This window comes from Bos taurus, chromosome 11 (assembly GCF_002263795.3).
Source record: "Bos taurus isolate L1 Dominette 01449 registration number 42190680 breed Hereford chromosome 11, ARS-UCD2.0, whole genome shotgun sequence".
Lineage (NCBI taxonomy): Eukaryota > Metazoa > Chordata > Mammalia > Artiodactyla > Bovidae > Bos > Bos taurus.
The window spans coordinates 920,889-946,278 of record NC_037338.1 but is presented as its reverse complement, the minus strand read 5'-3'; the positions used below and the strand labels follow the sequence as shown (position 1 = coordinate 946,278).

Below are 25,390 nucleotides of genomic sequence, written 5' to 3'. Positions count from 1 at the left end.
GCTGTTTTCTCAAGTCCCTTCAGTTTAAAATACTCGATACGCCCAGCTACCATGTGTTTTTGGGTAGTATATTCTGAACCTCATCATGGCTCTGGCAATAATGATGTCATCTTATATAATCAAAGAGCCTATTGTTGGACAATAGGGCACTAGGGGCAAAAATGAGTCAAACCCATGCCACCCTTCATCACCACCCCTCCCCCAATGCACTTCCAGCACGCCCTTCACTGATCAGCAGCCACAGCCTTGACGCCAGGACCAGGTTTCCCAGATACATCAAGACATCCATAAGATGGCACTAAAATGAATCTTCAAGCCCTCCATTTATTCAACACAGTCGACAATCCTTGTGGGTCTCCCTGGTGGCTCAGTGGTAAAGAATCCACTTGCCAATGCAGGAGACATGGGTTTGATCCCTGGATCAGGAAGATTCCCTGGAGAAGGAAATGGCAACCCATTCCTGTATTCTTGCCTGGGAAATCCCATGGACAGAGGAGCCTGATAGGCTTCAGTCCTTGGGGAGGCAAAGAATCAGACATGACTTAGCAACAAAGACAATCCTTGTCTCACAGGTTTTGGGCGCCAGTCACAGAATCTGCATCTGTGAGCTCCATCACAAAGGGCCCGTATGCTAAGAGATTGGAGGTTCCGTGAATCATGGGGAAAGCTGAGTCACTGGGTTTGGGAATGGGCAGGGGAGAGAACAGGAATGGCAAAAATAGGCCTGAGGCAGGAGTAATGTGGTCCAGGAGGGCACTACTGAGTTGAATAAGGTAAGCCTCAAAGTCTCAGACAGCAGCATCCCAACGACAGAGCTTGGTGGCATATCCCCCACCCCCACCCCCCAGCAAACCCCCAGGCTGTACGGAGAGAGGAGGCATTCAGAGTCACTCCCTCCCCAAGATGCCACACAGTGGAAGGAAGGGGCACGGCCCCAGAGGAAACTGGCTGGAGCAGACACAGGTAGCCCTGATACACTGCAGCTCTCTTGACAAGGCTTCGTTGCCTCTGTAACCGGGCTTCTCCAAGTACCGCTCAGGGGTACAGGCAGCCTCTAGAGGCTAGAACAGTCAAGGAAGCTGAATCTCTGTGTGTGCGTGCGCACTCAGTCGTGTCTGACTCTTTGTGACCCTATGGACTGTAGCCCTCCAGGCTCCTCTGTCCATGGGATTCTCCAGGCATGAACACTGGAGCAAGTTGCCATTTCCTTCTCCAGGGCATCTTCCTGACACAGAGACTGAACTCGTATCGCTTGCATCTCCCGCACTGACAGGCAGGTTCTTTACCAGCTGAGCCATCTGGGAAGCCCTGTATCTCTAAAGCTTCCAAAAAAGAATGAGGGTTTGCCTTGAGCCCAGTGAGGTGGATTTGGGGTGCCTGGCCTCCAACACTGTCAGAGAATACATTTGTGTTGTTTTAAGTCACCCAGGCTGTTTACACCAGCCAGAGGAAACGAAAACATCTTACATGACAAGCAGGAAGATAGAGAGGGACCAAGGGGCTCACTTGTCACATCCTAGGACTCCAGATCTTGCCTTCTGCGGGGTAGCATCCTCCTGGAGTCCCAACCCAGGACAAGTCCCTAGGAGGGAGGGTGCCTTGGGGCTCAGCAGAGCCCTGGGAAAAGCAGTAGTCCTTCCTCAGCTCCAAGAGGGCTGCTCACCAACCCTCAGCCTTCAGCATACGGGGCATTACTGTTCTGTATCCACTGAGGCACCTGCCAGGGCACCAAATGGAAACGGTCTAAGAGCTCTGGGGGCTGATCCAGGTGTCTCCACGGTCTCCATGAGTCTGAACTGTCACATCCATCATATGAACAAGTGCATACTGGAAACATCCAGATCAGAGTAGGAGTTGCTGCAGACTCAGAAGGCAGAGGATGGTGAGGGTCCTCAGAGCAGCTGCTGTTACGCAAGGCATTTTGATCACCACGCTTCAGGCATGCTGGCTTTCATCGATAGCCTCTGAAAGATGCACACACAAGCGCAGGTGGGAACGAAACGTTTTCTGCTGCTCATTTCATCCCAGCCTCAGCCCAAATGGATTTATATCTCGAAATTTCTTAGCACAATGGGGTGTGAAGCAGGGGGAGGGAGATGCTCTAGCCACTGTGGGGAAGGGTAATTTGGTCCACGCTCCTGTTTATGGGAATGGTTTTCTACTAACACAGAAAAAAACAAAACTTCTGAAATAAAGGAGGACTGCAATTGTTTGTTTCCTTTTGCTTTTTTGGCTACAACAGTAAAAACTGTCCTTCAAAATAGTCCCCAAAGACATCAGAGCTGGACAATGACGAATGGGGAACAGATGTTTCTGGGCTGTCAGAATGGCAGCTTCCTCCTCGACACGTGGGCTCTGGGATACAGGGAATGGGTCACTGTCTGGCCCTGGAGGCCAGACAGACCAGGCCTGGCAGGCCAGGGCTCAGGTTCCAAGGGTGAGCGGGACGGCGGGCCAGCCTTCCCCTGTCAAGTTGGGCAACTCGGGGCTTTTAACTGCCTTGGGGATGAGGGTGTGCGCCTTAAATGAGGAACTAGGACTGGCCTGACTTCCCAGCAGGCGTACAGCTCAGTTTACAAAGATCTGGTTCCCCAAGGCCTGGGAGGCAGGGGCCGGAGGAGGATCTGCTTTTCTCAGGACCTGGGAGCTAGTGCTGCAATTCTGCGCCACCCACTTTCCCACATCACTTCACTTGCCCACTTCCCTCTCCCCAGAAACCCTACACGGCCAGCGCCTGGGGATGGCAGATGGGAGTGGAGCCGGGCTAATGGCCAGGCAGCCTGTTGCTCTCAGAGGTCCCCCACCCCATCCAGTCTCTGGTCTCCAGTGGCAGCAGCCTCCCAACAGGTCACCCCACGGTTCTCCTCCAATGACCTCAGTACTTGCTCCGTGGGCTTCTGCTGTCAGTGTCCACAGGGTGTTCAAAGGCCCTGAGGGGCTGGAGGGTCCAAAAGAATGCAGTGGAGTGGCCATAACCACGCCAACTCCCGGGGCATCTGGTACTGGACACATGGGGGCCCTGCTACATGCCCTAAGGCTCCCCACACTCAGAGCTCCTCCCCCGCCCAGCAGGAAGCAGAAGCAGGGGTTGAGGTCACCCCACATCCTTCTTTCCCACCACACTCACAACATCACGTGCGTCGCACGCCATGGCCGAACTTCCACTCCTGTTAGGAACCTCCCGTGTGGCAGGTTTTAGATGCCACGGGTTAGGTTGGAGGCAGCATCTGGAGTCCAGTTCCTCGGGTTCAAACCCCAGGTCCAGACTCATCATCCTCCACGGGCCTGCGCATTTCATACCCTCTGGGTGCCTCAGTTTCCCCATCCTTAAACGGTGAGTTTAATACTTTCCAGGGGAGCTGCTTATGACTATTAAATGTCAAGTACCGCCGCTGGCCTGATACGCGGGGGCATTACTTATAAGAGGCCCAGAAAGTGAGCACCTGGCCTCACGGATAGACCCAGGTGGTCGTGCGGCCCGTCTGGCCATGGACCACCCTCGTCTGCTTTCAGTGAGTTCGCAGTGCGCAGGCGTGGGTCCTGCGGGCCATGCGCTGCGCGTGCGCACCGGCTGAAGCCGGGAGCGCTGCCGGGAACAGAGTCAAGGCACGGAGGATGCGGAGCAGAGGGCAGGGGGATGAGGGGGCAGCTGGAGCCCAGTTCACTCTTGCAAAGCACTTCCTGAACTGCACATTCAGTTACCACAAAATGAGTCAAGGTCCCTTTCAAGTGGCTTATTGAGCTTCCCTCTGATCTGGTACAGCCTCCCCAGGATGGACGGGCCACAGGCTTTCTTGGTGAGCTGTCAGGCCCCGCTCGGGAACCCCTCAACTGGGCACCAATGCCAGGCTCTGCACAGGCACTGCTTCACTTCTGCCCTACATCAAACCCACAGTCTGGCCTGGTTCCCATTTTACAGATGAGGAAACTGAGGCTCAGAGAGGTTGGGTGAGCGGCCTGGGATCACACAGTCAGTCAGGGTCAGGGCTGGGATTTGATCTTATGCTTGTCTGGCTCTTACCTGCTAGCTCTTTCACCTGGCTCAGTGCAGTGAGCCAAGGCCATGTTCACCTTACCTGCCTGGGTCAGATAGAGGTCCGGAAACTCTCATTGGTAAAATGGAGACATTTGGGAGGTGAGACTGTGGAAATGGAAGGCTTAACCCCCTTTTCTCACTTCCCAGGAGGAAACAGGGGACTGTACTTTCTTGGCAGGAAATACTAGGGCCTCACTGATGGGGTGGTATCTCCTGTGGACAGATTTCTCATAAGAAGGGAGTCAGTTTGCCTATAAAATCTCTGGGGAAATGCCCTATGGGTCAAGTAGTTAGAATTCTGAACCTCTACTGCAGGGGGCCTGGGTTTGATTCCTGGTCGAAGAACTAAGATCCCACAAGCTGCCTGGTGTGACCAAAAAAAGTCTCCCCTGAAACACCAAGGTTCCATGGTTGAGGGAGACAGCCACAAAAGCTTTCTCTGAAACCTGTCTTCAGGACCAGGCACCTGCCTGGGTGGAGGGGGAGCCTCAGCTGTGAAAACCCTTCATCCTGGGGCGGGGAGTGCTGAGGGAAGGAGGATGGGCCCCAAGCCCGGTGTAGGTCCCGCCCCAGGGAGAGGTCCTTTTGGGTCTCTGGGAAAGAGGGAGGGCTTCTCAGTGGTACTCAGGGAAATAAGAGAGAAAAAAGGAAGCAGGTGCATTTGAAACACAAAGCCAGCCTGTGGAAAACCCATGCCAGCCAAGAGGGTCTGAATTGTGCTGCAGCTGATTTGGTTGTTTGTTTTCGCTTTTGTCCTTGTTTTGATTCAGTTTAGGAGTTTTCTTAGTAATCATCAGTAGGAAAGTCAGGTGGCCACCCAAATGAAAAAAGAGAGAGAGAGAGAGAAAGAAACAAAACTGGGTGATAACAACAGATAACAAATCTAAGGACATTTTCATGGAACTCGCCCATCTTTTTGAGATGGAAATGAGTCTGAGCCTAAAGTCACATTTTTTCTCCTGATTCCCTTTGTCTTTTTAAAAAAGCAACTTTTACTTACAGAAATAATTCACAGTACCCTTGTAACACATACGCACTATAAATGAGGCTCAGGAGCCCCTTGACCACTGCCCTGTGGACAGGACCTCCCAGCTGCCCACTGCACCCCGAGTGCTGGAGGGCTCTGTGGGCTGGGTGAGGCCTAGGAGTCCTCTCTTTAGTTACTGCTTCGTTTTTAGGAGTAGGCTCAAAGCTGGTGACTAACACACATGCTTAAAGAAGCATGGTTTTCTCTCTTTGCTTTGGAGATATCTGTATTCATAAAGCATGTTTTAAAAATATTGTCATTCATTAAGGACTCTTAAACTGACCACTATACTTCACATCTGGCAGTTAACATGAATCAAGGATTGAAATGGGAGCAAACATCAAATAAATTACTTAAACATGAAAAAAAAAGCATGTTCTGTAAGTCAAATTGCAAAGTTTGCCACAATGCCTCGCTCCTCAGAAGGCCCTAGAAAGGTCTGAATTGCCCATAAACTCTTCCTCCAAACAGTACCTAAGCCTTCTTTTTGAAGCTGTTTCACATACCCCACCCCCCTCCTCCCATTCTCCAAGCCTGGACTGGCCACCTTTCTCATATCTATTTCAGAGATCCTTGGGTTGATAAGATCCCCTGGAGGAGGAAATGGCAACCCACTCTAGTATTCATGCTTGGAACATCTCGTGGACAGAGGAGCCTGGCAGGCTACAATCCATGGGGTCACAAAGAATTGGACACGACCAAAGCAGCTGAGCATGCATGCATACACCAAAATTATCTCAGAGCTAAGAGTCTTGCCCCAAACTACCCTCCCTTGTTGCTTTCTCCAGAATAGCAGCAACTCCTGACCTCAGCTCCTATCTTCTCACTGAGATTTCAGGAAATGATGACCTCCTGGGCACGAATGTCCCGTATGTAGACTCACATCAGAGTCCTTGGGTTTCCTGACTAAAGCCAGCTGCTCCTGTATCAGGCTTCATGAAGCTCTGAGCCTGTGTTCTTATGGAGATTTTCCATCTAGTCTCTCAATGCAAGAGCACAGGAGACTTGTAAAGCTCTGGAACATTCTAGAAGATCATAAACACCAGACCTTCAAGCAGCTGGCTGTAGAAATGGAGCAAAGCGTGCACCAACTCTCACCCCTGTCCTCACATCCTCCAAGCTGAGCTCATCCACACTGGGTCACGAGGAGACACAGCATCCAGAGTTCCTGGCTGGACTCCACTGTTGCTCTGACAATAGAGTAGATACATTGTGTGAGTGGTAGCCACTGAGGTGGGTACACAGCCTTCCCAGAGGATACTGTGTAGACATGCTGTACACATGGAGGGCTGTCCACAAGGGTCAGGACAGAATGCCAGACTTTAGGAACTGCTTTCCCTTCCGTGATTTTTAGCACATTGAAGACCCCAAGAAGTCTTACAATAGTGGAGATAGTTCAATTCTGTAACTCAAGGTTTCCCAAACTTACTAGCTCAGAAAACTCACTTCTGGCAAAGTGCCTGTTGCTGTCTCCCAGCAGAACACACACTGAGACCTGCTGGTCCAGCCATCTGGGAAGAGTAATGATGTTCGTCACAGTGCTTCTTAAACAGTTGACAATTTGTGCTGCCGGACTGCCAGGGCCCTGACACCCAGCCTTTTTTCTGATAGTTTAGACGGACCCAGTGTCTGAAACCCTAAGGTGTTTTAATGATGGCTTGAGTTTAAAAGAATGGGATCTCAAACTGTGGCCCCTGTGATCCCTGGTCCAGGAAGATGCCACAGAGCATCTAAGCTCATGCACCACAACCACTGAGCCCCAGCTCTAAGCCCGCAAGCTGCAACTGCTGAGTCCTCGAGCCTAGAGCCCATGCTCCACAACAAGAGAAGCCGCTGCAATGAGAAGCCCGTGCGCTGCAACTATGGAAAGCCCGCGTGCAGCAACGAAAACCAAAATAAATTTTAAGAACATCACGTGTGCGTAGACCCTCTGCCACCTCACAGAAAACAGCATTTCTTGTTAAGTGTGCCCAGTGTGTATTAAGAGCTCAACAACTATGGTTTCCACCCAGGAATCCGTCAGGGGACTTATTATACGTGGGGTGTTGGTGTTATCTGGGCAAGACAAAAGCCCCGTTCTCCCCTGGTCGGATGTTAGGTGCTAATAATTCGGGTCACCTCCTGAGGGTGATCCTTAGCCTGGTTCTCAAATATGGGCATCAGTCATGTCACAGGTAAACAGGGCTCATGAGCTTCTCCATGTATAAACCAAAAGACCACCTGGGAAGTAGATTGTCCTAGAAGTGTAACTGAAGATGAGCAATGGGCAAAAGCACAGGGTGATCAACTTGGATGCTGGCATTCTTGACGGGATATCTCCGATTCTGGAGGGCAAATGAGCAGAGCTGCTCTGTGTCACCCAGCGAGGTCTGCCTGGAGACATGCTGGTGTTTACCTGCCACATCCTTTCAGTTTTATTGCACTCAATCGCCTTGTATATTTAATGCTGAAATTTGCTGAAGTGGTTACCAAGCCACGGGGAATAGGAAGGCGTGAGGGAGCCGCTTTCTGACCCTGAGGCTGGCAAAGCTGCCTCCTTAACCAGAGCTGTGCTGGGTTACGACGTTATTTGCATTTAGAGCATTGAGTCTTGAAGCTAAAATTGTAGCAGGAGCTAATTGGAGTACAGGCAGCCCGCACTGCCATGGATTTAGGATGTTTACTCAATGATGGATGAGAACTTTCAGGCAAAGAAGGATTTTCCCCTCCGTCTTTCCACAATCCAATGTCAGTCCACAGTGATCAAGGTCCTGATTTGGGGGTGAGTGTGCAGGGCCTTTTTAAAAGTCTTCACAGGCAAGAAGAACAGATTCTGTATCTGACCTTCATAATTTTGCTCTCAAATAGGTGGGAAAAAAAGTAGAAATAGTGACAGATTTTATTTTCTTGGGCTCCAAAATCACTGTGGATAGTGACTGCAGCCAGGAAAATAAAAGACGCTTGCTTCTTGGAAGGAAAGCTGTGACAAACCTAGACAGGATATTCAAAAGCAGAGACATCATTTTGCCAACAAAGGTCCATATAGCCAAAGCTATGGCTTTTCCAGTAGTCATGTAGGGATCTGAGAGTTGGACCGTAAAAAAGGCTGAGCACCAAAGAACTGATGCTTTTGAATTGTGCTGGAGAAGACACTTGAGAGTCCCTTGGACAGCAAGATCAAACCATTCAATCTGAAAGGAAATCAACCCTGAATATTCATTGCAAGGACTGATGCTGAAGCTCCAATATTTTGGCCACCTGATGTGAAGAGCCAACTCACTGGAAAAGACCCTGATGCTGGGAAAGATTGAGAACAGAAGGAGAAGGGGGCAACAGAGGATGAGATGGTTGGATGGCATCAGTGACTCAATGGACATGTGTTTGAGCAAGCTCTGGGAGATGGTGAAGGACAGGGAAGCCTGACCCTGTCCTTGTGCTACGGACCCTGGGATTGCAAAGAGTAGACACAACTGAGTGACTGAGTAACAACAAGAACTAAGAAGCAATTGGATGAGATGTCAGTGGGGCTAGGGTTTACAGTGGGGCTGAAGGACCGCATTGCTTTGCCCGAGTTTGGGCAAAGCTGTATTAAGTGCCACTCACACATGTAGGAGACGTGGGTCGGGAAGATCCCCTGGAGAAGGAAATGTAAACCCACTCCTGTGTTCTTGCCTGCGAAATCTCGTGGACAGAGGAGCCTGGTGGGCTAGAGTCCATGGGGTCACAAAAGAGTCAGACCTGACTGAGCGCCTGAAACAACATCTCGGGCCTGATGTTGCATCAGGAGCATCTGGCCGCTGTGCCACTGCACGAGGGACTCAGAGAATCCCCAGCAGAGGCCCCCACGCCCCTACCAAGAGTTTGTCTTCAGGTTCTTGGAACTGATTCCAGATGCCTCCAGAAAAGGGAGGCCTCCCATTTCCGAAGTTCCCACTCCTCCCTCCTGTGATAAGACATAGAAAGAAGAAGAGCCACAGGTTTCTGTCAGTCCAGGCAGAACAAGACTGCTGATCCCACAGAGTAAGGGAAAGACATTTGTCCTCAGAGAGGAGCCTCTTTCCTGAAGGGGATTCCTTACAACGTGGCTCTCGCAGCCTCCATCCTACACTTGGACCCAGAGGCAAGGACGTGAGCAAACCCTAAAGTGCTCAGAAGCATTAATCTCCCGTGCTCTGGTCCTGCTGTGTGTGCATGTGTGAATGTTAAGTCGCTTCAGTCGTGTCTGACTCTTTGGAAACTCATGGACTGTAGCCCACCAGGCTCCTCTGTCCATGGGGTTCTCCAGGCAAGAATACTGGAGTGCAATGCTATGCCCTCCTCCAGGGGATCTTCCCAAACACAGATGGAACCTGTGTCTCTTACATCTCCTGCATTGGCAGGTGGGTTCTTTACCACTAGGACCACCTGGGAAGCCCCCTGGTCCTGCTGGTATTTAGTTATAAGACTTTGCTTTGGGCCTGATGGTGGGTGAAAAGTTGGGGACAATAATACCAACACATAAGGTTGTTTCATAAATGAAGTTCACATTTTTAAACAGTTTGGTTAGAAAAAGCCACTCTGAGTATCAGCTTTGCTGCTTGCTAACTGGGTCACTGGGGACAAAGTCATTCGCCCACTCTGAGTCTTCATTTTCCCTATCTTAAAATGGGGAGAAATGGCTATGAAAGAGTGGAGGGATGTGCTTTTCACAACAAGTATATTTCATGGTTTTCAATAACTGTTAGATTCATGTCTCAATTTGATGGAAAGATGTATTTCCCCTTGAATTTAGGGAGGAATCAGAGGAGATTATGTTTTGTGCTGAAGTTATAAACACTGGCCTACCTCCAGCTAAAAGTCTTTCTGTTTTTACAAGCACTTGAGGGGGATCCAAATGACACCCCAAAATGTGACTCTTAAAGGATTTGAAACTTTTGCCTCATTTGAACCCTGTCATTTCACAACCTTTGCTTTGAGAGAGGCCTGGCTTCCCAGTACTCATGGTTGTTTGCTTTGCCATCTAAACCAGTGTGCACAACAGATATAAAGTAGAACTACTTTTTTTCCCCCAGTAAGCTCTAGAATTTTCCTGTTTGAACTCAATATAAAAAGAGTTAAACTCAAAGTAACAGCCCCCCCAATTTGCCACATCCAGGAACCCCTTTTTCCTCACAGAGGTTTAGGACAGGAGAATCAGATGTGAGCAGCAGTTGTAATGATGAATTGTTGGGGAAGATTTATTACCAGGGGAAGGGATAGTTTTGAATCTACTTTTCTTGGTGCACACAACAAGTATTTATGTAATTCTGCAAAGCACTTTTGAGATAGAAACACACATGTGCACATACACAGGAACTATATTTAGTAACACTACCCATGCAGTCTTGGCCTTAAAAACTCCTGTTTCATCATCTGGCTGGAGAGCCAGTAGCCTGCGCTTTACTAGGAGCCCAGGGACAAAAAGCCTTATAAATACTAGAATCAGCCAACCAGACAGAGCGTGGACAGCAACACCGTCACAACTAAATTACTGTTTCGAGGTGATACATCTTAAATCAGCACACAGTTCTTTCCGATTTCAGTAGTTTGAAATGGAAACAATGCAAATCAACTAATTTACAAAACCAAAACCAATTCACAAACATAGACAACAAACTTAACAGTTACCAAGGGGGAAAGGGGAGGAGAAGGGATAAATTAAGAGTATGGGATGAATAGATACATTAATACAGTCTGGTATGTATAAATGATCAGGCTTCCCCAGTGGTTCAGTGGTAAAGAATCCGCCTCCCAATTGCAGGAGACAGGGGTTCGATCCCTCGGTCGGGAGAATTCCCCGGAGAAGGAAATGGCAACCGCCTACAGTGTTCTTGACTGGGAAATCCCATGGACAGAGGAGCCCGGTAGACTGCAGTCCGTGGGACTGCAAAAAAGTCGGACACGACTTAGTGACTAAAACAACAAAAATGAATAAAACAGATAAACCACAAAGACTTACTATATAGCACATGGAATTATATTCAATATATTGTAATAACCTATGATGGGAAAGAATCTGAAGCTGTCCATCTGAAAGTAACACAGTATTAGAAATCAACTATAGCTTAATAAATTTAAAAATTTTTAAAGAAAATAAGCAAATAAATAAATTGTTTGAAATGAATCAAGGGAGGGGGAAGACAGTATTGACCACAGCAACTGAATTTCTGAAAAATATTTTATTTACAAATAAAGTCTTACATATGAATCTTCAGACTTACTAGTCCCAACAAACATTGCACTGATTGATATCTGTGTCAACTAGAAAGATCAGAAAGGGAAGGAGACGGTTCCATTCTGTAGTATTTACAGGTATCTGCCTTTGTTTGCGGAGAAGGCAATGGCACCCTACTCTAGTACTCTTGCCTGGCAAATCCCATGGATGGAGGAGCCTGGTAGGCTGCAGTCCATGGGGTCGCTAGGAGTCGGACATGACTGAGCAACTTCACTTTCACTTTTCACTTTTCATGCATTGGAGAAGGAAATGGCAACCCACTCCAGTGTTCTTGCCTGGAGAATCCCAGGGACGGGGGAGCCTGGTGGGCTGCCGTCTATGGGGTCGCATAGAGTCGGACACGACTGAGGCGACTTAGCAGCAGCAGCAGCAGCAGCAGCAGCCTTTGTTTGATTTGAGACAGTGGTGATTCACAGAGCTATTGCAGTGTGTGAAACAGTCTGCTGGTAATGCCAGCTCAGATCTTCCAGAACTAAACCTATGATGAATTCCAGGGGACCAAAACCTCTTTATGATTTCTGCAGAGCAGACTCATATCCGAGTGTGTTCATGACATTTACAGTAGTGAGGTGCCTGGGGAACAGGAAGGGGTGCTTTGTAAGGACAGATAAGCTCTGATTAGGCGTATGAGCTCATTCATCAGATAAAAATATGACACCTGGGCTTTAACCCATTCTTTATTCTGAAAGAAAAGAAGTGGAGGATGAAGGGAACCCAGAGCCTTAAGTATTGATTTTTCACAGGCTGCCTCTCTTAACGCATTTTGTGGTTTGTTTCAACCCCATCCTTTAAACTGGTGGGAATGTAGATTGCTGCAGCCACTGCGGAAAACAGCATGCAGGTTTCTTAAAAAACTAATAAAATTAGAACTCCCATATGACTCAGCGATTCTACTCCTAGGTATACACCTACAGAAACCCAAACACTAATTCAGAAAGGCACATGGACCCCAACATTCATAGCAGCAGTATTTCAATAGCCAAGATACGGAAACAATCTAAGTGCCCGTCAACAGAGGAATAGATAAAGAAAAACGGTACTTGTATACAATGAAACACTACTCATTCTCTTTTTCTAAAAAAAGATGAAATTCTTCCAATTGCAATAACATGTACGGACCTAGAGGGCATTATGTTTAGTGAAATAAAGTCAGGCAGAGAAAGACACTGTGATATCACTTATATGTGGAATCTAAAAATACAGATATATCATCAAATATGCAGATGATACCACTCTAATGGCAGAAAGTGAAGAGGGACTAAAGAGCCTCTGGATGAGGGTAAAAGAGGAGTGGAAAAATTGGCTTAAAATTCAGTATTTGAAAAACTAAGATCATGACATCCAGTCCCTTCATTTCATGGGAAACACAAGGAGGAGAAATGGAAGCAGTGACAGGTTTTATTTCCTTGGGTTCTGAAATCACTGTGGACAGTGACTCTGGCCATGAAATTAAAAGACATTTGCTCCTTGAAAGAAAAGCTATGACAAACCTAGACAGCATATTAAAAAGCAGAGACAACACTTTGCCATGGCGTGCTGCAGTCCACGGGGTCGGAAAGAGTCAGACACGACTGAACGACTGAAATAAACTGAACTGAACTGATGGTTTTTCCAGTAGCTGTGTACGAACGTGAGAGCTGGACCATAAAAAAGGCTGAGTGCCAAAGAATTGATGCCTTTGAACTGTGGTGTTGGAGAAGACTTGAGAGTCCCCTGGATCAAACCAGTCCATCCTAAAGGAAATCAACCCTGAATGCTCATTGGAAAGACTGATGCTGGAGCTGAAGCTCCCATACTTTGGCCACCTGATGGGAAGAGCCAGCTTCTTGGAAAAGACCCTGATGCTGGGAAAATCTGAAGGCAAAAGGAGGGCAGCAGAGGATGAGGTGGTTAGAGAGCATCACTGACTCAATGGACATGCATTTGAGCAAACAGCGAACTTTGGGATATAGTGAAGGACAGGGAAGCCTGGTGTGCTACAGTCCACGCGGTCCCAAAGAGTCAGACATGACTTAGTGACTAAACAACAGCAAGCCATAACAAATAAGAAAGCAATTCACAGGTATAGAGAACAAACTAGCGGTTAGCAATGAGCAGAGAGAGGGAAAGGGGACAGGATGGGGGTAGGGGGTTACGTACAAACCACAATGCATAAAATAAATAAGCTGCAGGGATATGTTGTACAACATAGGGAATATAGCCAGTATTTTACAATAGCTATACATGGAATACAATCTTTAAAAATTGTGAATCACTATGCTGTACACCTGAAATTTATATAATATTGTACATCAACTGTGTCAATAAAAATAAACAAATATTTTTAAAGCTTTGGCAATTTGTTTCATCTTCTCCTCTGTTTCTTCCTCCTTTTCTAAGGGAGCAGAAAGAAACTTTCTTAGAGGTCCTCTTAGTAAAGTGAAGTCGCTCAGTCGTGTCCGACTCTTGGACCCCATGGACTGTAGCCCACCAGGCTCCTCCCTCCATGGGAGCCTCCAGCCAAGAGTACTGGAGTGGGGTGCCATTTCCTTCTCCAGGGGATATTCCCGACCCAGGGATCGAACCCGGGTCTCCCGCATTCCAGGCAGACGCTTTAACCTCTGAGCCACCAGAAAGCCCCAGAGGTCCTCTTAACCCTGCTCTATATCTTAGGGGACTCGAAATATTCTCAGTGTCCTCAGTTTCTCTTCCAATGGGAGCACAGTTTGAAAGATGGACTCCACCAGCCTTCATCTGAAGAGACACAGTACAGCCTAACACAGAGAGGGCTTCTCTTCCTCTATTTCAAAGCAGCTTCCAGATCTGGTGTTTTGAACACATCTCCCCAGGGCTTGAAAGCCCGAAAGTCCTATCTTCACGTAACAGTTAAGGAAATTATGGGGTAGAGGTTAAATGACAGTTTCAAGTGAAAAGCTCATGCTACAACCCAGGTCTTCCTTGTTCTGGTTAGTTCCTTGTCCTGGTTCTCCTTTATCACAAAATGCTCTTGCACAATCCACCCTCTGGGACAGTGTTAGTAAACAAAGACGGCTGTCAGCCACCTGCCTGCAGAAATAAAGGCGATTACACATGTATCTTAAGGCTCAGTCTAAGTTGCCAAGACTTGAGACACCCTCTTGACTTCCACTAACTTCTCAGGTGCTCCAACCCTTTGGCCACCTTGATGCAAGGAGCCGACTCATTGGAAAAGGTCCTGATGCTGGGAAAGACTGAAGGCAGGAGGAGAAGGCAGAGGAGGAGGTGGTTGGATGGCATCACTGACTCAATGGGAATGAATTTCAGCAAACTCTGTGAGATGGTGAAGGACAGGGAGGCCTGGTGTGCTGCAGCCCGTGGGTCACAGAGTCAGACAGGACTGAGAGAGTGGACAACAAAAGCGTCCTAGAAGTTACAGGGCTGGAAATGGACCGTGATGGTCACCGGGGCCTGGATCCACAGGGAAATGAAGGTCAGGGAGTTTCTAATTATAAACAACAAGCCAGAGTTTGGACTGGCTGTTTTTGTCGTCTCAGAAAACCTTCCACAGAATGACTTGTCTCCCTTCATTGTGTGAGGTTTGCGCTTTTTTGAACTGCTCTGTTTAGACAGTTTGAAAGTGTTTTTTCATTAATTTTTGCTGGCCAAGCGTCTCCCGAAGCCGAGTTAAGAAGCAGAATAATGAGGCTTTCAATCATACACGGGACTGACAATCAGCTAATAAAAAAATTCCTTTTTTTTTTCCTTCCTATTTCCTCAAAAGGCAGTTCTCAGAAAAACAATTCATTTACTGTATGTACCCTGTTTACCAGCAAGGTTAAAAGTTCAGGAAAAAGAAAGACATCAAAATATTTACATTAAAGCAAATCAGAGTCCTCCTCCTGCGTCTGGCGCTGTAGGCTTCGGATCGGCCGCTTGTCGTGCCCCTGAAGCAGGGAAAGCCGCGCTCTGGCTGGCGGGCCCCACACTGCTCCGGCTCACTCTATCTACCACCAGTTTTTCTTTTTTCTTTTCCTGTATTGCCGTCTTTGCTTCTCTCACTTTCTAGATCTTTTCTTCCCTTGGATATGATTTTATGGCTGAGGTCATTAAGACCCCATCCCAGTAATTTTGCTGACTGCCTATTTCTACCACTTCCTTTATTATTTATAATTGTGACTTTTAAAAAATTCTCCATATTCGTGTATTAAAATAGTTAAGATGATGGTCACCGTTTATTGATTCTGTACTTCGTGCCTCATGTTGGGCCAAGTGCCTTCATAAGGGGGCTTCCCAGATGGCTCAGCTGGCCAAGAATGCTCGCACTGCAGGACACACAGGAGATGCAGGTTCCGTGCCTGAGTCCAGAAGTGCTTTCATACATTGCGGCAAATACCCTTGTGTGCCCAGCCTGGGAAGCATTTCTCTCCATAGTTGATGATTTTGGAAATCGAGACTCAAAGAGATTAAACTTGCAGAACAAGACCATGCAGACCAGACTTGGGACCCAACAGATCAAGTGCTGGAATTTATGGCATCTTCATTTCTCTACTTTAGAGGAAGAGCCCCAGGACTGACCAGCTTTTCAGAAGTACTTTCCTGGGTCCTTCTTGCCTCGGGAAGGAACGGATCAAGGAAAGTCAGGTGTCCCTCTACTAACGCGAGCAATAATCTTCCAGAGGGTGTGGTGGGCAAGGGCCAGGCAGGGGAATATGCCAGCCGTGGGTCAGGCCAGCCATCCTCGCCTGTGGTCAGCACCTCGCTGCTGTGCTGATCATGGTGGAAATCTGGCCTTAACTAGAGGAGGGCTCTACCAGGCTGGGCTGTGTGGCCTCTGCAAGTCTGTCCAGGAGGAGGCAGTCCTGGGGTGTCAGCCAGGGACACAGAGCTGGAGTGGGCTGCTCAGCTCTCCTCCAAACAGACAGTGGGCATGAACCTTGGAGCCAGGAACACTCCTCCAGCCACCTGTGCAGGGCAGAGAGAAAGGGCGTCCAGAGTGAGTCTGCTGTGGGCACGTCCTTCTTGTGGCCCTACTATGTGCCAGTCACCAGCCGGGCATGAACAATGGGTGAAGATGGCTCAGGGCCTGTGCTCACCAGGCCCAGAGGGCGTCCCTGTGCCTCCCATCTGTGTCACCTCTCAGAGTGGCTTCCTTGAAGTGCCCCAAGGGGAGAGGAGGGGCAGAGGTCTCCCCTTCCGTGGCATCTTGTGAGTCTGAAGGGGGGCTGCCAACAACCCCTGAGGGGTCAGGAAGCACACCCATTTCACACACACCATGGACACGACACACACTCCACAGATATCCTCCCCCCACACACAGTCCACACACACAACAACATACACATGTACGCACACATCACAGACACTGGAAGGCACACACACATCACAGAGTCGGCCCCACACCCCACACCCACTTTGCACATGCAGTGTGCAGACATCCACGCATACACACATACAGGTGCTCATGTGCCACACATACCCACGATCAGCTACACACACAGCACGTGGGTCACACACAAACACACTGAACACACACAGGAGCCATGGGCAGCTGTGCCCACACCACACGTGTGCCACCCCCACAAAGCTCACAGGGCCACACTGCATGTGCGCGAGCACACACACACATGAGTGCAAGCACATATGCTTTTTCCCTTGTCGTTGACCCTCCTTATTCTGGGGCACCAGAAATAGGGGGTGAGCTGCCGAACCACCTTCCTCCTGGAAGAGAGGATGGGTGTGTGAAGGAGTTCAGTGTTTGTAAAGCAAACTTTACACTTCTTGGGCTTTTTCCAGAAGCCGTTTGCCAGTGCAGGAGACATAAGAGACGCGAGTCTGATCCCTGGCTCAGGAAGATCCCCTGGAGGAGGGCATGGCAACCCGCTCCAGTATTCTTGCCTGAAGAATCCCATGGACAGAGGAGCCTGGCGGGTTACAGTCCGTGGGGTCACAAAGAGTCAGACACAACTGAAGCAAGTGGGCACACCAGCAAAGCAACTTCTTGGAAAAATTAAAAAGCAGCCCTAATGTGACCTAAAGAAAGAGTAACCACTATTTTGCTGTCCAAACCAGGACATGCATGAGAGTGAAAGGCAGAGTGGAAAGGCATTACCAGGCACTAACTGATGGCTGACAGGCGTGGATGGGGGTGTCCCAGCCAGATCCAAGTCTTCTGCCCCTAAAGGGACCAGGAACAGTCATTCCACGCTTGTGCTCTGCTGCCTCTACAGGCTTCAAAGATTAAAATTAATGGAATAAGAATCAGTAAGAGCTGGAGACACAGCAGTATTTGTTTGAACTTTTTATTTTAATTGGAGGCTAATTACTTTATAATATTGCAGTGGTTTTGCCATACATTGACATGAATCATGTCAATGTATGGCAAAACTTTTTATTTTATACTGGAGCATAGCCAATTAACAATATTGTGATGGTTTCAGGTAGACAGCAAAGGGACTCAGCCATATATGTATGGATATGTATGTATCCGTACATGTATCCATTCTCCCCCAAACTCCCTTCCCATCCAGGCTGCCACATAACATTAAGCAGAGTTCCCTATTCTATGCAGTAGGTCCCTACTGGTCATCCATCCTAAATTCAGCAGTGTGTACATGTCCCTCCCAAACTCCCCTTCCCCCCATCCTTCCCCTTCTGGCAACCTCAAATTCAGAACACTAATAGTTTGGGATGATGTATCCCCCTCATTTTTGCCTGTCTTCTTAAAGGGCAGGGAGGACTTTAAGGGAGGACCACTTCTACCGGTGGAGCTATTTTCACGGCTCCTTAGCCCGTCTCAATGATTCTCTAACAGTGCTGCCACTAGCTGAGGGCTGGAGGTCAGCCTGGGGCCCTGGGAGCTTCTGTCTAACTGATTTCCCCACTCCGCCCACCCCACAAGCTCCTCAGAAGAATAAAGACCAAATTCTCTTTACCAGAAGTTCGGTAGCACCTACGTCAGGCAGGCATATGTTGGGCTTTGGAGGTGAAAGGTGTGACCACAGAGCTCTGACCTCAAGGGGCCCAGAGAGCAGAGCAAACAGCTGTGCTCCCTGGTCTCCTGGGATCTTGTTGAAAAGCAGACTCTGGTGCCAAGGGGCCCGGGTGGGGCCTCTGCCTTTTCGACCAACCTCCCACCACGCTTTGAGAATTAGGCACTTTGCAGAGAACAGACCTGTCCACATCCTGGCCCTTTAGTGATTGAGCATCCTCAGCTGCGTCTTACCAGGAGGCAGGACCAACATCACTGAGTTACCCCGGGGTCACTGAGTTACCCTAGAAAATGTCTGGGTGCTGCCACCCACCTGCAGGGATGCTGCTGCACCCACAAGGGAACCAGGATCTCACAGGGGTCATCTGACTTCCAATCGCCCCATTTTCAAGGACGCCCTGTTGCTGTTGTTTGGTTGTTAAGTCGTGACCGAGTCTTTTGAGACCCTTTGGACTGTAGCCTGCCAGGCCCCTCTGTCCATGGATTTTCCAGGCAAGAATACTGGTGTGGGTTGCCATTTTCTCCTTCAGAGGGTCTTCCTGACCCAGGGATCAAACCCGACTCTTCCTCACTGGCAGGCGGGGTCTTTATTGTGGAGCCACCAGGGACACCCTCAGTGGCGCTCTCGTATCTTCCAGCTGGTGCTTAGGGTTCACAGCCCTTCACAAGGAGAGAAATGGCATCTGCCGCACATGTTCATAAAACTCAGGAACAGAACAGCAGGGACAAGTGAGGCCAGACTGCTCTGGATGTCCGTCAGGATGCACCATCACGTTCCTAGCTTTGTGCTTTGGAGCAAAATGAGACTCTGTTTTCTTAACTGAAACAAAAGGATAATAATTTCACCTCTGTGGCCAGTTATGAGAACTGGAAATAATGTTGTGAATCACCAAAAAGTGGGATTATTCTCAAAGTGCCCCTTTATTAATCTGTCTATTTGGACAGTTGTCACTGAAAACACAGTGCCTGGAGACGTGGGTAGAGAGGGACCCTGACTGCAGGAGGGGCTGTGGAGTGGCTGTGCCCCGTCCCAGCCACGGGGACTCAGATGGCTTCAAGATCCAGCTAAGTCCTGGGAAAAGAGAAGGAGTCCCGGGGTTACAGTAGTGAGAGCATCACACACGGACAGACCTTCCCGAGGGACTCCGAGTGTCACATGTGGAGACGTCAGTGCTCCCCACACACATGTGAGTCAAGTCTAGCCCTTCCCCCCGCCATGTAGATTCCCTTCCACAGGATCAAAGCAAACAAACGTGATTGGAAAGTACTTCAGTCTTAACAAAAAGACATTTAAATCTAGAAATTTCAAGTACGGCTGTTTATCAGAAAGCCTCAGCCTCCATACACCTGTGGCAGAGTGCCTAAAACTATGAAACGCTCACGGCTTTTGATAAACGGAGTCAGAACCCGATGTGGGGATTCACGTGAGTGAAGCCGAGCCCTGCTGTTTCAATCACGGTGCCTTTCTGAGCCAGGTGCTCACGTGGGGAGCAGGGGAGGAACATCGATTCCCGACACCAAGCTTTCATCTGCACTGGATTCATCCTCTCTTACTGGCATCTCTGTCGGAAAGGGAACACCTGGACCAGCAAGCAGGAGGAGAGTCACCTGAAGCCCAGGATCCCAAGGGTGACCACATCCATCCTGGTCAAGGACCCGGAGCCCTTAGCTCAGTCATGTTTGTGCTAGGATTGTGTTTGTGCAGATCTAACTGCAGGGCAACTTGCAAACATCTTACAGACACTGGAGTGAAAAGGAAAGGGTCTGGAAATTGGGGACAAGCAAATATCACCACCACTTCCTAAAAGAATGGGTTCTAGAACTTGCCAGAGGGAAAGATGGAGTGAAGGGAATGGTTAAGGAGCTTGGGATGGACATGTACACACGGCAATATTTAATGCAGACAGCCAACAAGGACCTGCTGTATAGCACAGGAACTCTGCTCAGTGTTATGTGGCAGCCTGGGTGGGAGGGGGATTGGAGGGAGAATGGGTACTCGTATATGTGTGGCTGAGTTCCTTTGCTGTTCACCTGAAACCATCACAGTGCTGCTGATCGGCTATACCTCAATACAAAAAAAATAAAACAGAAGCGGTTCTAAAAACTCCAGAAGAGCAGACTTGCTCCAGTTTCCAGGCAAACCCAGAAAAGGCGTGAGGCATTTGGGAAGAAAGTGGTGGTCTCTAGAGGAGCACTGCGAGTTCTCTAAGAGAAAGTCATTCCATGCTAACCTCGTTTCCTGTTTTGACGAGCTTCACCAGAACAGTCAATTAGGGGAATGCCCCAGAAAGTGTGTCTTGCTTTCAGTAAAGCATCTGAAAACCTCTCATCGGATCCTATGCGCGTAAGATACAAAAAATGCTCCAAAGGATGGTGTGACCAGGAGAATCCACGCTTGATAGGAGGAGCACCCCGAAGGAGTCCACTCACAGCGTCGTGTCAGTCCTGTTGCCTCTAGTCCCACCGCGGCTGCCGGAGAGGGCCAGGATGGCCACCCGGAGGTCTTAGTTGGACTATTCAGCGTTCTCTGCCTTGTGGCAAGTGTGGTTTGAAATGGTTCTCCACAGTTCTATAACTAGAGAAGGCTAAAAACTCCAAGGGGACAGTGCTGGTCTCTGGCTGGTTTTGCACCAGTTCTAGCTACTGGAAGGAGCAGAAATGCTCCCATGGAGGCTCAGAGGGGCTCTGTGCAGTCACCATTCAACTTTAAGAGAAAGTCCTACTGTAAAGCACAGAGAATGATACTCAACTTCCTTGACAAACCATAAAGCAAAAAGAAATGTGTGTGTGTGTGTGTGTGTGTGTGTGTGTAAGTGAATCACTTTGCTGTACAACAGAAATTAACACACCGTTGTACATCAACTGTGGTGGTGGTGGTTTAGCTGCTCGGTCACGTCTGACTCTTGAGACCCCATGGACTGTAGCCCCCGGCTCCTCTGTCTGTGGGATTTCCCAGGCAAGAACACTGCAGCCGGCGGCCATCTCCTTCTCCAACACCAAGCACGCTTCCATTAAAACAACTGATTAATTAAAATATAGCTTGGAAGGAGACACTGAAAGCATATTTGTTGAATTTACAGACTGCAAGACCTCTGAGGGAAAAATGGCTCACTCACTTGAGCTGGAAAACTGGGATGAAACAAGACAGAACCCCACATTTCCTTTCAAATCACAATCCACCGGAGGAGCACAAAATCAGGGCACGTTTGATTCCAGCCGTGCTACTACGTACTTGACTGCAGCCAGAAATGACAAAATGACACCCGAAAGGCTTCATCTTTACTTGTAAATTCTTTCCATAATATTAAAGCTCTTCAGTGTGTGAGACAAGTTCTAAAAATCCCTTCCCTACTTACAGGGTGACCTTGTTGTAAGAACAAAATAAGTCAGAGGTGGTAAAGTGCTTTGAAAAAGGGAAAGCTCTGAAATTCAAAATAGTGTTATTATTTGTTGTAAGGTGCTTTCCCTCCAAAAAAAGAAAGAAAAAATCTGACAGACTGCAAGTGATAAGCAGAAAATGATTCAGCGCTGAGTTCTGTTTCTCCAGCTCTAACCCCAAATTGGTAGAGCTTGCAAGCTGCCCCGCTGTTTTGTTCAGTCACTCAGTCCGACTCTTTGTGACCCCACAGACTGCAGCACACCAAACCTCCCTGTCTCTTACCATTTACCGGAGTTCTCCCAAGTTCATATCCATTGAATTGCCATCCAACCATCTCATCCTCTGTTGCCCCCTTCTCTTGCCCTCAATCTTTCCCAGCATTAGTCTTTTCCAATGAGTCAACTCTTCAAATCAGGGGGCCAAAGTATCAGAGCTTCAGCTTCAGCATTAGCTGAGCCCAGCTTCAAAAGCCTAAATGCCTCTCAGACTCCAAACCCCTCTTCTGGCCATCTGCTTTTCCAAAAGTTCTTTCTGGAAGATCAGCTTTCCACTGATTAAATAATCATTCAGAAATCTCCCTTTCCAGAGCCGGGTCTTTAAAGATGTAACCAGGTAAATGGCCAGAGTGGATGCCAAATGACTTCAGTTGGGGCCTTAGACTTTTGCAACGATTTTAAAATTTTTTTCAGTCTCACCACTCTTGCTGCTGTTCAAAAGTTAGGTGAAAAATACACTGTATTTAGTTGCTATATGCAAGACAGGAGAGCAGGTCTTAGTCAAGGTAACAGACAGGGATAATGACCTTAAACTTCTTTCAAGAGGGTCAGTATAATTTTACTTGGTAGTTATAGGCCTCAGAGTGGTCCCAGACTGAGCTGCCTGGTAGAACTTCCTGTGACAATATGAAGGTTCTATTATCTGTTATGTCCAATATAGCAGCCATAAGTCACAGGTGGCTATCTATATTTAAATTAATTAAGATAAAAATAAATTATAATTTTAGCTCCTCAGTCACACCAGTCACATTTTAAGTTTTCAATGGATTCTCATGGTCAGTGGTTGCCATTTTTGTCCATACAGTCCTAGACCAATCATTCTGAACCTCGGCTACACCATGGACTTACCTGGGGAGCTTTAAAAATACTGATATCAGTCCCCCCACCCCAAATTCTAGTGTGATTAGTCCTGTGGAGCCTGGGCTTTTGAGGTTTTTTTTTTTTAACTCCTAGGTAATTTTAATGTCTGGCCTGGGTTCAGAACCATTACTCCAAACATCTACCCACAGGGCACAGCCACAAACCCATAAATGGTCCTGGGTTCCTGGCACTCTCAGGGGCTTTGTCTCTGCTGCTCCATGATATTTTTCTGCATAGACTCTCCCTCTTCTAGAACCCAGGGAAACGTAATGAGGGAGGTGGAAGAAAAGAACCTCAGGGTAGAGTGGGGCCTCAGGAATCTTTTCACCCGCTCCTCCTAGTGTTCTTTAAGGAAATTGGTGTCCCGAGTTCGAGGACTCGTCCAAGGCAAAGGCTGGCAGAACAAGGATGGGAGCTGTGTCCTCCAGACACCCCGCACATCCCTTCACTGGGATGTGGAGGTCACTGTCCCCTTCTGGAACGTGAGTGAACACAATGTAACTTTAGGATATTCATAAGCAATGGAGAAGGAGAAGGGGATGACAGGGGATGAGACAGTTGGATGGCATCACTGACTCAATGGACATGAGTTTGAGCAAGCTCCAGGAGATGGTGAAGGACAGAGAAGCCTGGCATGCTGCAGTCCATGGGATCACAAAGTGCTGGGCATGACTTAGACACTGAAAAACAACAACACAGGAAATGCAAAGATTGGTTTCAGATGAGGGTCTGAGTATCCAGAGGGCAGATGGTTCATGATCAACCTTTCCTGCTGGGCAGTGATTTGGCAGGAAGATTGGGTCCTCTCTGAGGGTACACTGTTTATCTCCTCAGCTCATCAGAATAAAGGGATTGGCAGTTTCCTCACCCAACAGACAGTGGTTAGAATACAAGGTGCTCAACCCTCACAGGGTCACTCTGAGAAGCAGTGTCATGATCGATCCAGTCAGTACCTTATCCCTGAGCAGAGTGTCAGGTGCTGGGGACAACCTGAGGGGTAAGACAGATCAGAGGCTGCCTTTATAGAACTGAAATCCGGAGGGGCAGGTGAGAGTGATAGCTAACTAATAAGTGAACAAGCAGCATAATTGTAGAGGGAATGGGGTCTCTCAGGACAGGTGGTCAGAGAGGCCCCCTGACTTGGGGACATTTGGGCTGAGACCTAGATATACATCTTGTATATACTGTTCAGGACAGTAGGGGGGTTTCGATATGATCATCATGGTCTACTGATAAATTAATTCTGAACTGTGTGAAACAGTAGGACACGGTCATTTTAAATTATTCTTATGTGTCTGCTAAGCTTAAACATGAAGACAGACAGGAATTTCTGGAAGGCAACTCCTAATGGCCTCTTTGGCCAGGTCCCCAAGAGCATGGAAATGTCCTACCAAGAGCGGGGAGGGGGTGCGATCCGGCAGAACGGGCGTGCCGATGTTTACTCACTTCAAGGAATATTTAGGTGCCATTTCTAGGGGCTCCAATGTGAAGGGTGGATTTAAAAAATCTGGGCATCTATGGTCTGTAATGAACTGTCTAGCACCCACTATACTTGGTGAGTGAAGCCTAGAGAGGCTCACACAGAACTAGACTAGAGGTGTTGGGAAGGCCAAGCAGACTGACCCCATCCTCATCCTTGTCTTCAGAACCTGGCATAGAGAAGCCCAAAAACCCTTGTGGCATGAAACAGTGAATGAGTGGCTGATGTGCAGAGGGAAGGAGAGGGGCAGCTGAGAAGACAGAAGTCTGCAGTAGCAAGCTCAAGGTTGGTGACGATTCAGGGCCACCGTCTGTAGGCCATGATCAGAGAGGGTGTGGGAAGAGACTTCCAAATATCTCCCAGGATTTTTCTCAAGTGTCAACTTGCCAGTACTGATTCAAGAGAGGGCTTCCAGAGAGAGAAGAAAAGGCAGGGCAGACCAGACTGAGTAATAAGTGATTCAAGTTCAACACACTTCTTCTAGAAGCTGTCATAATGAGCTGTGTGGTTATGACATGGTTTCTCTGTGGTCCTAGAGAAATGAATCTCAAACATTATTTGGTCTCCTTTACATTGAGATTTAAACAGAGCTATTGAGATCGTGGAGTTCAGAGGAGCCTGGAGTGCTACAGCCCATGGGGTCTCAAAGGGTCAGACACAACTTAGCGGATGAACAGCAACAATAAGTAAACAATCCATTTTTCTTTAGTTATGCTTTTAATGAAGGAAAAGGGGCAAAGATACACTGAGAGTGGCCAGCTACATAGGAAACCGACCAGACTAGCCCATGACCACAGTATGGCAGACACATCACACTGAACGTCGAGTCCACGGCGGTTGGAATCAGGTCCCAGGGCCAGCCCTTCCCCCGCATTCGGCTGTGGGCAGCAGGTAGAGGTGATGCAGAGGGGCTGAGTCCTGTGTCATTTTCAAGCAAGTGTGTCATAAAGTTTCCTGTTTCATCTCCCAGTTATTCTGAAACAAAAACATGCACGAAAAACACAGGTCACTGCCAACCGCATTGAGACACAGTCACTCCAGTACATGGAAACCGAAAAGGGAAAGACAGATCGTAAATGCCACAGCAAGATGGGGAATCAAATTTATCAGCATCTATTCAAATGGTGATAATCAACAAAAACTGCGGTGGGGAT

The 25,390-nt window shown here is 48.2% G+C and overlaps 1 long non-coding RNA gene across 11 annotated transcripts in view; it reads right to left on the bottom strand.

The window, feature by feature from the left end:
- LOC132346534 (uncharacterized) overlaps positions 1-25,390 on the bottom strand; it is a 268,491-nt gene that overhangs the window by 181,221 nt on the left and 61,880 nt on the right. For all 11 annotated transcript variants that reach the window (XR_009496354.1, XR_009496353.1, XR_009496352.1 and 8 more), the window contains exons 3-4: positions 2,875-25,211; positions 1,507-1,964 (exon numbers count right to left, since the gene is read on the bottom strand). This is a non-coding gene — a long non-coding RNA (uncharacterized lncRNA). The remainder of the gene's footprint in view (positions 1-1,506; positions 1,965-2,874; positions 25,212-25,390) is intronic.